Below are 222 nucleotides of genomic sequence, written 5' to 3'. Positions count from 1 at the left end.
AGATACTGAAGATACCATAGAGAAAATAAACACACTGATCAAAGAAAACAGCAAAACCAACAAATTCTCATCACAAAACATTCAGGAAATATGGGACACAATAAAAAGACCAAACCTAAGAATAATTGGAGTAGAAGAAGGAGAAGAGGTGCAACTCAACGGCCCAGAAAATATATTTAATAAAATTATAGAAGAAAACTTTCCCAACCTAAAGAAAGATGT

This window comes from Alexandromys fortis, unplaced genomic scaffold (assembly GCF_014885135.2).
Source record: "Alexandromys fortis isolate MF-2015 unplaced genomic scaffold, M_Fortis_MF-2015_v1.1 scaffold_37, whole genome shotgun sequence".
Lineage (NCBI taxonomy): Eukaryota > Metazoa > Chordata > Mammalia > Rodentia > Cricetidae > Alexandromys > Alexandromys fortis.
This window is presented reverse-complemented; position numbering follows the sequence as displayed.